This window comes from Heptranchias perlo, chromosome 12 (genome assembly GCF_035084215.1).
Source record: "Heptranchias perlo isolate sHepPer1 chromosome 12, sHepPer1.hap1, whole genome shotgun sequence".
Taxonomy (NCBI): Eukaryota; Metazoa; Chordata; class Chondrichthyes; order Hexanchiformes; family Hexanchidae; genus Heptranchias; species Heptranchias perlo.
The window spans coordinates 36888529-36904199 of record NC_090336.1 but is presented as its reverse complement, the minus strand read 5'-3'; the positions used below and the strand labels follow the sequence as shown (position 1 = coordinate 36904199).

Below are 15671 nucleotides of genomic sequence, written 5' to 3'. Positions count from 1 at the left end.
TTTAACTGAATTTAGAACCAAGAGGAGGAGGTATGGAACTTTCCATGATTGTCATGGACAATAGCCAATCAGGAGAAACCAAATAATTCAATTTTTTTTTCCAGTTAAGTCTGAATCACTTGGAAAACCAAACTTTAATAGTGCTCAGTTTTTTCCACTGAGAAGATATACACTCAATAAATGTACTGTTAATCACAGATGTTATCTAATTGTCTGAGGTAAAAATTTACCAGTTCATAATTGAAAAAGAACAGATGATTTAAATGTAAAACTTGCCTGAAATAAAGCCTTAAGAATACAATCTCCAGTTTGTTTTGACTTCTTGGAAAAAGCAAAGACACTCTTGGATCCTCACAAGATTAGGAGAAACACCCTTCTGTTTTAACTCGGAGAAACCTGCAAATTGCATGTGCTTAAAATGCACGGATGTGGTTGGTAACGCCCATCAACTGATTTAAAAATACTTATTCAAAGCCTAGGCTTCTTGATGATAAAATAAAGATATTAAAAGACACTTCAGTGGGTAAATTTTATCATGAAAATGTGAAATATGTAAATGTTTTTGTGGTTTTATTTTGTTTAATACTTTAGAAACTTCAGTTACTGAGGAAAAAATGGCACTTTTTTTCCCCCAAAAAACATTTGTGTGATTTGACGGTTCACCTCTTCTTTTATTGTTTCATGAAGTATTATTCTTTTATGGTGCCTAGTAGTTTCCCATTGGTAGTTTTGTAGTGTGGTGTAACAAGAAGTACACACAGGATGCAAGATATAGAGATTAAAATGAAACAGGAAAAGGATGCTTATAACGAATGTAAGGTTCATAATACAGTCGAAAACCAAGTTGAGTGAAGAAAGTGCAGAGGAGATCTACAAGAAGGACAAAGAGATTATGAGACTAGATTAGCAGCTAACATAAAAGGGAACCCAAAAGTCTTTTATAAACATATAAATAGTAAAAGTGTAGTCAAAGGAAGGATGGGACCGATAAGGGACAAAAAAGGAGATCTTGTGGATGCAGAGGGCATGGCTGAGGCACTAAATGAATACTTCACATCTGTCTTCACTAGAGAAGAGGATGCTGCCATTGTAGCAGTAAAGGAAGAGGTAGTAATGATACTGGATAGGATAAAAATAGATAAAGAGATACTTAAAAGATTGGCAGTACTCTAAAAGTTGAAAAGTTACCCGGTCAAGATGAGATGCATCTTAGGTTACTGAGGGAAGTAAGGGTGGAAATTGCAGAGGCTCTGGCCGCAATCTTCCAATTCTTCTTAGATATGGGGACGGAATTGGAGGATTGCACATGTTACACCCCTGTTCAAAAAAAGGGAGAGGGATAAACCCGGCAATTACAGGCGAGTCAGCCTAAAGTTGGTTGTGGGGAATCTTTAGAGACTATAATCAGGGGCAAAATAAATTGGCACTTGGAAAAGTATGAGCTAATAAATGAAAGTCACCACGGATTTGCTAAAGGAAAATCATGTTTGACTAACTTGATTAAGCTCTTTGAAGTAACGGCAAGGGTTGATGAGGGTAGTGTAGTTGATGTATATATGGACTTTCAAAAGGCATTTGATAAAGTACCACATAATAGACTTGTTGACAAAATTAAAGCCTGTGGGATTAAAGGGACAGTGGCAGCGTGGATACAAAATTGGCTAGGGGACAGAAAGCAGAGAGTAGTAGTGAACGGTTGTTTTTCAGACTGGAGGGGTGTATACAGTGGTGTTCCTCAGGGGTCAGTATTAGGACCACTGCTCATTTTGATATATATATTCATGACCTGGACTTGGGTATAGAGGGTATAATTTCAAAGTTTGCAAATGACATGAAACCTGGGAATGTAATAAACAATGTGGAGGATAATAACAGACTTCAGGAGGACATGGACAGACTAGTGAAATGGGCAGACACATGACAGATGAAATTTTACAGAGAAGTGCGAAATGATGCATTTTGGCAGGAAGAATGAGGAGAGGCAATATAAACTAAATGGTACAATTTTAAAGGGGGTGCTATCACAGAGACCTGGAGGTACGTGTACAAGTCTTTGAACGTGGCAGGACAAGTTGAGAAGGTTGTTAAAAAGGCATGTGGAATCCTTGACTTTATAAATAGAGACACTGAGTAAAAAAGCAAGGAAGGTATGCTAGACCTTTATAAAACACTGGTTAGGCCTCAGCCGTAGAATTGTGTTCAATTCTGGGCTCCACAATTTAGGAAGGATGTCAAAGCCTTTGAGAGGGTGTAGGGTGAGAGTTACTAGAATGGTACCAGGGATGAGGGACTTCAGTTATGTGGAGAGACTGGAGAAGCTGGGGTTGTTAAGGGGAGATTTGATAGAGGTGTTCAATATCATGAAGGGTTTTAATAGAGTAAATAAGGAGAAACTGTTTCTAGTGGCAGAAGGGTCGGTAACCAGAGGACACAGATTTAAGGTGATCGGCAAACGAGCCAGAGGCAACGTGGGGAAAAAATTTTTTATACAGCGAGTTGGAATGATCTGGAATGCACTGCCTGAAAGGGTAGTGTAAGCAGATTCAATAGTAACTTTCAAAAGGGAATTAGATAAATACGAGAAGGGAAAACATTTATAGGGTTATGGGGAAAGAGCAGGGGAGTGGGACTAATTGGATAGCTCTTTCGAAGAGCCGGCACAGGCACGATTGGCTGAATGGCCTCCTCATGTGCTGTACCTACTATGATACTATTAATATTACTTACAGATCTTCCATGGCATTATTCAAGGTGAGTTGGAAGGTCCTCTATTTTTAACAATAGGGATATTATCAGCAAAGCATGATAGGAAGTAAGTGTGATACTTGCAGAAGGTGTATGCTACGTGCAAGACTTTTAATGCATTCCATTTAGTTATAGATAAATGTTGGTGCCAAGTCATGTCATGATATGGGTTACTGAGAATTAAGTGACTCAACAATGGATTCAATAGGTACTTGGCGACAGGGGATGAGCACTTTTATGCAACTCAAAATGGAGTGCAATGGTAACCAAAATGTTGCCTAAATTAAAGCCTGTAGATTCCAGCTGAAGTTTTTCAGGGCTGTGGAAATTGGAATGGCACAGACTCAAACAGGTCCTCACTGGAAAAATATGGAAACAGAAAATATGACCAGCTTTAAGCACTTAAATAGTAATATTACAAGTAGAATATTGTATAAAAGGGAGTGAAATAAGATATTTTTGCTTGTGTTGGCTAATTATCTGGTTATCCCACTCATGAACCGATCATATTTCTAATATGCACTTTTAACTAGACTTAATAGGTTTAAGTACTTGAGTACAATAGACTGTTTTAGTTTTATCCTTTTTATGCAGTTTGTACCTGAAGTAATTCTGATCATTCACATTTATACCTTTTGCATGTGTTTTATTATTTTACTGTAAAATTCATGTCCAGTGCATTGAGTACAGATTAAAAGTATACTGCAGTTACTTATACCACATTGTTGTTCAAGGATTTTTAGTAATGTTATACAATATTTTGATCCAGCCACCTGCTGAATAAAGCTTCTTGGAATGACAGGATCATACAGTACAGATGGAAGCCATTTGACCCATCGTGCCTGTGCTGGCTCTTTGAAAGAGCTATCCAATTAGTTCCACTCTTGTGCTCTTTTGCCATAGCCCTGCAAATTTTTCCTTTTTAATTATATATCCAATTCCTTTTTTGAAGTTACTATTGTATCTACTTCTTCCACCCTTTCAGGCAGTGCATTCCAGATCATGACAACTCGCTGCGTAAAAACATTTCTCCACATCTCCCCTCCGGCTCTTCTGTCAATTATCCTAAATCTGTGTCCTCTGGTTACTGACCCACCCGCCAGTGGAAACAATTTCTCCATATCTACTTCTCCTTATTCTCCTACATTGTTATTATCTACCATGGATCTTCCTTTCTAAATTACTTTTAATCCAAATTACTGTTTGACTTCTTTAGTGCCCTTTTCAGAATTCCTCATGGAAATAGGGATGCTGATGAAGACCTTTGCACTCCCAACTATAGTATTTTAGAAGTCAAAAGCCCGGTCTGTGGTTGCACAGCACAGTCATTGTATTGATGTAAAACCACTGGGTTGTATTGAATACTTACCAGATGCTTTGCTTGTAGAAAGGAAAATCCATGGTGGATAATGACAGTTGAGGAGAATACTTTTTATTTTGCTGTTTTCTATCCTGCAACCTTCTCTAAAATTGCTTCGGTGTATCTGCAGTGGTTTTGAATTATCTGCTCCTAATAAACAGACCAGCTAAATGATTGTAATTAACCACTTCTGACACAGAAAAAATGAAGGGTGATATTTTTAACTTTAACTTAAGGTAATATTACACAGAAATATTGTTTTAGTTTCTAGGACAGTACAGTTCCATATTTTCTGAAGTGAGTAAGGAATAAAGGAACATTTAATGAAAATGTGACTTAAGTACAGTATTGTAGCAAGGCTCTAGTATTGTAATGAAATTTGATAATTTTAGAACACGAGTAAATAATTTTATGAGTTATTGCCATGATTTCCCTTTGTTCATATGGTTGGTATGTCAAGTATTAACTATTTGTTTAGGTTAGCTATCCAAGAATGATGGACAAATTGTGAAACCAAGAGAAGAAAAAGTTGATATGTTTGTGCTTTGTTATTCAGCTGATTGGAAAAAAAAAATCTATGTGTACAGTAACATAGAATTGTTATGAAGAAAATCAGTCCTTTTCTAACAATTAGACTCACTTCCTTAAATGAAAGAATGTAATCTGGCGCACCTACCAATATAGTACTCATTTAACCTCATCTGGATCTTTCCAAATTCCTTTTGTTATACTATAGTCCCTGTTGTAATGAGAAATGCAGTCTAAGTTTCCGGGAAGGACAGAAATATCATTGAAATATTCTTAAATAGGAAAAGAGAAGTCAGATACTGACCGAGGAGCCTGACATAGTTTTCTAGGCTCACTTAGTCCCTGAAGATCCTGTCGTGGGATAAAGCAGACGCTTGGCAATTGGCCATCAAGAGGTGGAAGGGAAGGTGAACATTGTTAAAAGAATTGGAGCAGGAACTGTGGAGAGGTTATGTTTGTTTCTTTTGTTTCGCAGACAGCTGGAGAGAGACTACAATTGCTGCAGTGAATAGATGCACTGCGTTTGACATGTGGACTTGCACGTTGCTACCATGAGTTGCTAGTAGACAGGACATTAGTTGCCAAAATGTCCTTTAGCTAAGGGTATTTAAGAATGAAAACTTTTGACCTGCAACATCACTTCCTCCCAGAGCGATATTTGCATTAACAATTATCTATCATGGGAAATGAAATATTTGAACCTGGAAAGGATCCTGTGAATTACTCACTTGTGTTAACGCTATAAATCCTGGAATAGCTGCAAGTGTCTGGAATTCCTCACTCTTGTGGGATTTTCTGGCTTTCTTAAAATCCCTTAAATTTCAAGTAGAGATACTGGGAATTCCAAATGATGCATGTTTCCAATACAGTTTGCAATGCTGTACAACATGATTCCTGACTTTATTTCCCAAGTTTACAAGATTTTACAAAATGAAGTTGCTTTCCAAGTGTCAGTTTGGCTCAGTTAGTGATGCCCTCACCTCTGATTCATAAGGTTGTGGGTTCAAGTCCCACTCCTGTACTTGAGCTAATCATCTAGGCTGACCTTTTAATCCGATACCGAGGGAGTGCTGGATTGTCTGAGGTGCTGTACCTTGGATGAAAGGTTAGAAAGAAAGACGTGCATTTATATAGCACCTTTATCAACCTCAGGACATCCCAAAGCACTTTATAACCAATGAAGTACTTTTGAAGTGTAGTCACTGTTGTAATGTAGGAAACGTGGCAGCCAATTTGTACGCAGCAAAGTCCCATAAACAGCAATGAAATAAATGATGAGATCATCTGTTTTAGATGTTGAATGAGGGATAAATTTTGGCCAGGACACCGGGAAAACTCCCTTGCTCTTCTTCGAATAGTGCCAATGGATCTCTAATATCCATCTGAGGGCAGAAGGGGCCTCGGTTTTAACATCTCATCCGAAAGATGGCACCTCCAACTGTACTGCACTGAAGTGCCAACCTAGATTATGTGCTCAATTCTCTGGAGTAGGACTTAAACGCACAACCTTCTGGCTCAGAGGTGAGACTGCTACCACGAAGCCCAGGCTGACACTTGGTTCAGGATTTGTCTGCTGGTTCCGGTGATTCATTAAAGATCCCCAGGCACTTGCTGAATGAGGAGCAGAGTGTTTTCCCAGTGTCCTGGCCAACATTCATCTGTCTATCACTAGCAATAACAGATTGTTGCTGCTGTGGGGCATTATTATGTGCAAAATTGCTGCTGCTTTTACTTACATAACAGTGACTACATTTCAAAGCAATTCCTTATACATGAAGTGCTTTGGGATGTTTCTGAAAGATGTTCTTGGAGGGAGTGCAGTGTAGGTTTACTAGAATGATACCCGGACTTCAAGGGTTAAGTTACGAAGCGAGATTACACAAATTGGGGTTGCATTCTCTAGAGTTTAGAAGGTTAAGGGGTGATCTGATCGAAGTTTATAAGATATTAAGGGGAACAGATAGGGTGGATAGAGAGAAACTATTTCCGCTAGTTGGGGATTCTAGGAGTAGGGGGCACAGTCTAAAAATTAGAGCTAGACCTTTCAGGAGCGAGATTAGAAAACATTTCTACACATAAAGGGTGGTAGAAGTTTGGAACTCTCTTCCGCAAATGGCAATTGATACTAGCTCAATTGCTAAATTTAAATGTGAGATAGATAGCTTTTTGGCAACCAAAGGTATTAAGGGATATGGGCCAAAGGCAGGTATATGGAGCTAGATCACAGATCAGCCATGATCTTATCAAATGGTGGAGCAGGCACGAGGGGCTGAATGGTCTACTCCTGTTCCTATGTTCTGAGTTACGATATAAATACAAGTTCTCTTTTTTTTGTGATGTCTAAAGAAATCAAGAAATATTTATATATGCCTACCATCAGCCTTTTGGGAGCCTGGTCAGTGTGTCACATTTTTGTGGAAAAGATCAGTATTGGATCCCCGAGTGTTACCTGGACCATATCCATCTTTCAACACCCAGCACCAACGAGCAGGCTAGTCTTTGTATATGGGAGGCAGGAAATCTTATAAGAGTGGATGGCAGTCACAGAGCGAGTGGATGGCTGTGAAAGGGGGAAATGGATGGCAATGATTGGAGAGCTAAATTGATGGCATTAGAGAGTAGGGCAAATGGATGGTAATGAAGGGGAGGAGAAAGGGGCAGAAGCTGGGAGAGGTGCTTTGGTGGGGGAAAGGGGAGAAGCTGGGAACAGTGCTGAGGGGAGGGGAAAAGCTGATGGCAGCACTTTGGGTGGGGAAGGATGGAGAGTGGAGTATTAACTGAAAGGGAGTAGGGAGGGAGAATGCCAGCATTAACTCATTTGTGGTTGGAAAGGATGTGGAATGGAGAGTAGGAACGTAAGGAACAGGAGTAGGCTGCATTCAGCTCCTTGAGCTCTCTGTGCCATTCAGTTAGATCATGACTGATTTGCACTTGAACTCCATTTATCTGCTTTTGCTCCATATCCCTAGATACCCTTACCTAACAAAAATCTATCCATCTCAGTCTTGAAAGCTCCAATTATCCTAGTGTCCACAGCCTTTTGGGGGAGAGAGTTCCAGATTTCTACTACCCTTTGTATGAAAAAGTGCTTCCTGATTTTGCTCCTTAATAGTCTAGCTCACATTTTATGATTATGCACTGTTGTTAATTCCCTCACCAGATGAAATAGTTTCTCCGTATATACCCTATCAAATCCTTTTAACATTTTAAACACCTCAATCAGATCACCCCTCAATCTTCTATACTCAAGGGAATACAAGCCAAGCTTATGCAACTTGTCCTAATTTTTTAACCCTCTCAGCTCTGGTATCATTCTGGTAAGTACCGAGTTAGAGAGGGAGAAATGTGCCAGTAGAATTCTGAATTGTAATAATCCAAGTGTACTAGTGATATATTGAAGAATCACAGTATAAAAATTAACCTAAGCAAAATTTGGATAATAAGCCTTAATTTGTAATTATAAGTAGTCCTCAGATTTGACTCTCTTCCTCGTTGGAGGAGAATGTATAGTGATCTATCTGTAAAGAAGAAAAATGAAGAAAGACCCTGCAAAAATACTTCAAAGAACAGCAGAAATTTTACACTATTCTAATCTCATTATGTGGAGATGCCGGTGATGGACTGGGGTTGACAATTGTAAACAATTTTACAACACCAAGTTATAGTCCAGCAATTTTATTTTAAATTCACAAGCTTTCGGAGATTTTCTCCTTCCTCAGGCAAATGTTTCAAGATCTCCTTGAAGCCTACGCATTTATACATATTGAACAATAATACATGGTGTTTACAGACTGCCCCTGCAACTGCCCGTTGCCAAGGCAATCACCGTGTTCAGACAGAGAGGTGTTACCTGCAGAACCTCCGAATACACATTCAACAAAAAAACAAACAGGGAAAAAAAACAGAGAAAAAAAAACACAGAGAGAGGCAGAAACATCCGGAAGGCAGAGAGAGCCAGCAAATGACCCATTATATTAAAAACAGATAACATTTGTTCGCTGGTGGGGTAACGTGTAGCGTGACATGAACCCAAGATCCCGGTTGAGGCCGTCCTCATGGGTGCGGAACTTGGCTATCAATTTCTGCTCGACAATTTTGCGTTGTCGTGTGTCTCGAAGGCCGCCTTGGAGTACGCTTACCCGAAGGTCGGTGGATGAATGTCCATGACTGCTGAAGTGTTCCCCGACTGGGAGGGAACCCTCCTGTTTGGCGATTGTTGCGCGGTGTCCGTTCATCCGTTGTCGCAGCGTCTGCATGGTCTCGCCAATGTACCATGCTCTGGGGCATCCTTTCCTGCAACGTATGAGGTAGACAACGTTGGCTGAGTCACAGGAGTATGAACCATGCACCTGGTGGGTGGTGTCATCTCGTGTGATGGTGGTATCTGTGTCGATGATCTGGCATGTCTTGCAGAGGTTACCGTGGCAGGGTTGTGTGGCGTCGTGGACGCTGTTCTCTTGAAAGCTAGGTAGTTTGCTGCGAACGATGGTCTGTTTGAGGTTGGGTGGCTGTTTAAAGGCGAGTAGTGGAGGTGTGGGGATGGCCATAGCGAGGTGTTTGTCCTCATTGATGACATGTTGAAGGCTGCGGAGAACATGGCGTAGTTTCTCCGCTCCGGGGAAGTACTGGGCGGCCTTCGAGACACACGACAACGCAAAATTGTCGAGCAGAAATTGATAGCCAAGTTCCGCACCCATGAGGACGGCCTCAACCGGGATCTTGGGTTCATGTCACGCTACACGTTACCCCACCAGCGAACAAATGTTATCTGTTTTTAATATAATGGGTCATTTGCTGGCTCTCTCTGCCTTGTTTCTGCCTCTCTCTGTGTTTTTTTTTCTCTGTTTTTTTTCCCTGTTTGTTTTTTTGTTGAATGTGTATTCGGAGGTTCTGCAGGTAACACCTCTCTGTCTGAACACGGTGATTGCCTTGGCAACGGGCAGTTGCAGGGGCAGTCTGTAAACACCATGTATTATTGTTCAATATGTATAAATGCGTAGGCTTCAAGGAGATCTTGAAACATTTGCCTGAGGAAGGAGAAAATCTCCGAAAGCTTGTGAATTTAAAATAAAATTGCTGGACTATAACTTGGTGTTGTAAAATTGTTTACTAATCTCATTTGTAAGGCAAAATGGAGCTGCTGCTGATTTAATGCTGCATTGCCCATAATTCTTATGCAACAACACTTCTCATTTAATAAATAAAATTAAAGTTTTGTGGGGTCTTTATTTTCTTCTCTAGCAGGCATATCACCATATATTCTCCTCCCCTCTGAAGAGAGGAAAAGAACAATTCTGTCATATATTTTAATTTTTTTCCAACAGAAATTATATTGAGTGTTGTGTGGTTTGTGCTTTCGTCTTTTCCGAGCTCTATATTTCTCACAGGATTCTAGCCGATAACAGAGCCAGAACCCTGAGGCAAAGAACAGAGGCCAGTGGAATATGAAAATCAACCATGGGATATTGATATTGATCTCTTAGCCAGAAGGAATAATGTGCCTCTCACACTAGGAGAAGAAATGTGGGCGGGGGGGGGGGGGGGTGGAGGGTCTAAAAACAGTGTGCAGATCCATGATATGTTATGCAAAATTGCAATCACTGCATACATGTCATTGTGTGTTACACTCTGCAGTGTGTAAGTTGGAACTGAAGTTGGCTTGTATTAATATTGCAGCTGGCTGCTGCAAAAGTTAAAATCAAGTATTGTGTTGGTTTCATTTGCTTCATTGTTGGTCGCTGAGGAAGCAATTGTTGGTGGCTAAACTGAATTTTAGAATGGATTTTAGACTATTTGAGGCATTCTAGTTCTGAAAAATGCAGCACAATTGTCATTTTAGGTTGTTTTTGGGGAATAACCCATGGAAACTTTGTTAAACTTCAGCAAGGGGAAATTCCAGGCGATTTTTTGTTTTGTTTTGGTATGTCCAAGAACCATTCGGATTGCATCCGTGACTTATTGTTGTTACTGCAATACCCTAGTTGTACTGCCCAGAATTTGGATAAAGTTTCCTAACACTTGCTGAGGTAATCTAGGAGCTCACTTGCAGATTACAGAATGTGGAGGATTACATTTTTAAATGGTAATAATATTACCGTGTGTGATTGTTGCCCAATAAAAACAGGCAGACTGTCTGTTTCTTCAGGAAACTACAGTTGAGTAAATTTTGCAGGCACACTAAGCCCTCCTGTACTATGCTGGTGTAAAGCAATGCTACTTCTAGTGGAAACCGGTTGAGAACTGAATGCAGTTCCTTTTTTAACGAAACTCACTAATTTTTTTTGCCATTGGAACGATACAGGGAAGATTAGTCTGGCCCTGCACAAGGATGACACACAAATTTGGGAATATTCTATCCTTGTCCTTACCTGATATCCACAAGCACAAACTGGGTAATGATCAGGAGTGTAAACCCTGCCCAACTTTATTGCCTCCAACTGCTGTCCCAGCAGAGTTCAACTAATTCTGTTCGGATTGGAGATTGAACCTGGGATGTTTCTGGTCCATATGGGTCAACTGTTACACTTGTGGAACCATTGCGGAAGCTGTGAATGCAATGATTTTAACATTTGTGAGTCCAGTAAATTTATGAAGTGTGGTAATGGCAGGCTGATAGAGAAATAGTGACAGCTTCTGGGTTGAGAAGGTATATGATCTGTCAAATTGAATTGGTTAACTATAATCCAACATCTTCACATTTTTGTTTTTACATACAGTTTTGGTTGTCTTGTAAAACTTGTCTGTAGAAATGTACGCTTTATCATTTATATTAGAAACCCTAAGCAGTTTGTTTACCAAAAGTGGAAAGTATAACATTTATGCTACTAGAGATGATATTAATTCAATTAAGTATGTTTAATTAAAAAATGCTTCTGAAATAATAAATGCTCGTGAAACGTGGAGCATATTATTGTTGGCTGTACATTTTGCAAATGAGACCCACTGTCATAATTCAGCCGCTCACCTGATACCTTTTCCTCATGCCCAGTGTGAAGGACTGCTTCCTCAGGCAAACCTGTGCCTCCCGTGAATCAGAACATGATTTTGTGTATGACGCTACCTGGGAGCTAGCGTGCTTGGGTAGACAATAGACTTCTTATACTGCATATATGATCACTGCGGAGCTCATGGACTTCTTTGTCACTGCCTCTGCCGCATCCCTCCCTACCCTAGCCTTGAACCTGCATTTTTCTCTAGTTGCTCTCCTATGCCCTCTCCAAGCTCATCTTGTTCATGAGACCCATCTCCTGCTCTCTTGACCCTATACCCACTAAACTGCTGACCACCTAACTTCCCTTCCTGGCTCCCATGCTAGCTGATATGGTTAACGGTTCCCTCTCCCCAGGTATTGTCCCCCTCCTTTTCAAATCTGTCGTCTTCACCCTCTCCTCCCAGAAACCCACCCTTGACCCCTCTGTTCTTGCAGACTACCGTCCCATCTCCAATCTCCCTTTCCCCTCCAAAGCCCTTGAACGTGTTGTTGACTTCCAAATCTGTGCCCAACTTCCCTGCAGCTCCATGTTTCAAGCACTTAAACGGCCCTGATCAAAGTCACTAATGACATCTTATGTGACTGAGGTGCACTGCCCTCCTCATCCTTCTCGACCTGTCTGCAGCCTTTGATGCGGTTGACCACACCATCCTTCTCCAAAGCCTTTCCTCCATTGTCCAACTGAATGGGACTGCCCTTGCTTGTTTCCACTCTTACCTATCTAGTCGTAGCCAGAGAATCTCCTGCAGTGGCTTCTCTTCCCACCCTTGCACCGTCACCTCTGGAGTCCCCAAGGATCAATCCTTGGCCCCCTCCGATTTCTCATCTACGTGTTGCTCCTCGACGATATCATCCGAAATGACAATGTCAGGTTCCACGTGTACGCTGACGACACCCAGCTCTACCTCACCACCACTTCACGACCATTCCACTGCCTCTGCATTGTCAGATTGCTTGTCATTCAGTCCTGGATGAGTTGTAATTTCCTTCAGTTACACATTGGGAAGACCGAAGCCATTGTCTTCAACCCCCGCTGCAAACTGCAATCCCTAGCCACCGATTCCATACCGCTGCCTGGCCACTGTCTCAGGCTGAACCAGACTGTTCACAACCTCGGTGTCCTATTTGATCCTGTGCTGAGTTTCCAACCCCATATCTTCATTGTCATCACCTACTTCCACCTCCGTAATATCACCCATCTCCACCCTTGCCTCAGCCCATTTGCTGCTGAAACCCTCATCCATGCTTTTGTTACCTCCAGATTCTACTATTCCAATGCTCTCCTGGCCGGCCGCCCATCTTCCACCCTCCATAAACTTGAGCTCATCCAAAACTCTGCTGCCTGTATCCTAACTCGCACCGAGTCCCGTTCACCCATCACCCTTGTGCTCGCTGACCCGAACACCTTGATTTTAAAATTCTCATCCTTGTGTTCAAAAACTCCATGGCCTCTCCCCTCCCTAACTCTGTAACCTCCTCCAGCTGTACAACCCTCTGAGAACTCTGTGTACCTCCAACCCTGGCCTCTGGTCCATCCCCCACTTCCTTCACCCCACTAGTGGTGTCTTACCTTCAGCATTCTAAGTCCTAAGCCCTGGAATTTCCTCCATGAACCGGTCCGCCTCTCTCTCCTCCTTTAAGATCCTCCTTAAAATCTACATCTGTCCTAATATCACCTTCTTTGACTTGGTATCAATTTTACTACGTTAAAGGTGTTTATAAATTCAAGTTGTTGTTGTAAATATAGTACAAGACATCCTATACTTTCTGAATCTCATTGATAGAGGAACAAAACATTGACATACTGCGTATCCTAAGCTTTAAACTGCAAGTCAGATTTATTAAGAAGTAAAATTAAGTAGAGCCAGAATAAGCGCAGCAAATGTAATTAGATTATAATACTTAATGCAATCCCATAGTGTCTCTTTCAAAACAAAAATCAAGAAACCGTTAGCAATTCTCTGCATTACTTTAAACAACTTGTGTTCTTGATGAGATGTTTTATATGAGAAATACTGAGTCATCTGTTTGCCTCCATTTGAGTGGCAATACATCAAAAAAGAGAACTGTTGAGCTTCAGTTTATGTCTCTGTGAGGCAGGCTTTGAGCATGGTGCTGGTTGGTGACCAAGCTCCAGGTGCTTTGGCTGAAAAGCCTCTTGCAGCAGACTCATACCCCTGGTAGGTGAGCAATCCCAAATGAAAAGCTTTCTTGGTTCTTCACAGCCAGGTAAACAAGTGTTTAAACCATTGCATCTCTCTACCTTTATCTCCTAAAATGATTAATTGCCGATCAAACACAATTGTGACCAACCTGACTGTCGTGAACCATAAGGCAAGAAAGCTTCCTTTTCCTGCATTTAGTGTGTGACTGTTGGCCATGGGCTGCAGAAAGAGTGACCATGCATAATTTTCTCAAATGTAATTAAATGTAACAAAGAGAAGAAAAGGGACCCCGAGACACCCTATTTACATATTTATGAGACAGAAAACCAATGTTACAAATGGCCAGTTGAAGCAGTAAACAAATTAAAAATATGTAGAGTTGTTCATAAAATTAAATAAAACAAGATGGATCTTTGATTTGTCCCAATTACATTGTAAAAATGGCCTCCGATTGACTGAGAGCAGGCTCCAAAGACCATTTTGCAAAGCCAGCCGCGGCTCAAAAGTCGAAAAATTGATGTGGTCACGACTATGATATTATCAGATCGTTTTCTGACCTGATTTTTTAGTGTCAAAGATTAGTGCCACAATAACTTAAGCACTACTGCTTAAGTTATTTTGGCAGCCTGATTGTGCTTCAGTTAGATAATTGTTCAGCATTCCAGGTGTTAAAAATATAGCTATGCATAAATACTAGTTTCTTAAGGAAATTGAGCATCTTGGAGGCAGCTTTGACTGTGGAAGAGATATGGGAGTTCCGTTTGAGTACGGAGGAGACAGTGAGGACAAGAATGTCAATTGATGAAATAGTGTGGAGCCATCCAATAAGAGATGGTAACTGTTGGTTAGATTTGAAGGATACATGAAGAAAGTGTTTTTGATGAAATATAAGAAACATTTACATTTCAGCTCCAGCATACTGTTCTGCAGAATGATAAGGTGAGGATTCAAATTTGCGGATCTCAACAAGGCCAATTCCCAGTCTGTAGGTAGGTGATGAGTGGAGGACAGGCATTCCAAAGATTGGAAGGTTGAAGGCACAGTTGCCCTGGACTATTTTTGCACATCTTTTTGTGCACCATCATAGAATGGCATTGGTAGAGTTGTGGCAGCAGATCACCAGACCTCTTTCTGAGTCAAGGTATATTAAATGGCCCGGGGAGAAAATATGTCTTTAAAATTACACTTGTTACTGACACCTGAGTATTTTGCAATGTAGTGAAGAACTAAGTGATTTTATTTTCTGAGGCAATTTGAACAGAAATTGTTTTTCTTACATGCACCAGATAGCAAAGATTTAACCAACTGTTACAAGTACAGTTCACACATTTAGGTAAATAAAAATTAATAGTCCTATTGTAAATGTATTCAATTATAATGTTTGTGCATTTGGAATGGAAAAATACAGGGAGAAGAGCCATTTTCACATGAAGTGGGCCATGTTTTCAGCTAATGTTTGACCTACCCACCTACTGAAATATTGAAGTGACAAAACAAAATTGTACAAATACTTCCATTGGTCGGCTTTAGGGATGTCATTCATCTGCTTTTGATTTATGTCTATACAGCAGGATTAAGGGATATTCTTTAGTCTTCCTTATGTCAGCTACAATTATTAATGTGAAATTAAATACATTTCCATGCCGTTCCTTTTTCTGCTACTACTGGGCTGCCCCTGAATTCTCTTTTATGTTAACTTGTTTTTTCAAATTCCTATTTAAAATAAACTGCCTGGTAGCTCTACCTTATGTTGCAATGCAAGATATATTAGTTGTTATAAACTTATACACTGGTATCAATAAAGTGACCAAGAATCTGCTGGACTGTCGTAAAAACCCACTGGTTCACTAATGCCTTTTAGGGAAGGAAATCTACCATCCTT

The 15671-nt window shown here is 40.6% G+C and overlaps 1 protein-coding gene and 1 non-coding gene across 3 annotated transcripts in view; both read left to right on the top strand.

Annotated features, from left to right (window-relative positions):
• Nucleotides 1-15671, top strand: part of sbf2 (SET binding factor 2) — a 571743-nt gene that overhangs the window by 143318 nt on the left and 412754 nt on the right. The window lies entirely within an intron of this gene.
• LOC137330634 (U6 spliceosomal RNA) lies at nucleotides 10891-10996 on the top strand. Its single transcript, XR_010965066.1, has one exon. It is a non-coding gene; the product is annotated as a U6 spliceosomal RNA (small nuclear RNA).